Genomic DNA, 377 nt, shown 5'->3' with positions numbered 1-377 from the left:
AAGCTGATCTGCCAAATTCAAACTATAAAAGATCTGTCTCTGCTAACAAAATCAGCCACAAGATCTCCAGACTCCACGATCAAAATCTTGATCCCATTCAGAACTTATAACAATTCTGACTGACTACTTTATCGAACTACATGATGAAGCTCTAATACATATACATTCTCACGTTCTCTCTCTCTCTCTCTCTCTCTCTTTCTCTCTCTCTCTCGCTCTCTCTCTCTCTCCCTCTCTCTCTCCCTCTCCTCTCTCTCCCTCTCTCTCTCAGACACAAGCGCACACATAACACACAAATATTCTCTCTCTCTCTCTCTCTCTCTCTCTCTCTCTCTCTCTCTCTCTCTCTCTCTCTCTCTCTCTCTCTCTCTCTCTCT

This window comes from Aplysia californica, unplaced genomic scaffold, assembly GCF_000002075.1.
Source record: "Aplysia californica isolate F4 #8 unplaced genomic scaffold, AplCal3.0 scaffold00954, whole genome shotgun sequence".
Classification (NCBI taxonomy): domain Eukaryota; kingdom Metazoa; phylum Mollusca; class Gastropoda; order Aplysiida; family Aplysiidae; genus Aplysia; species Aplysia californica.
Note: the sequence above shows the minus strand (reverse complement) of the source record.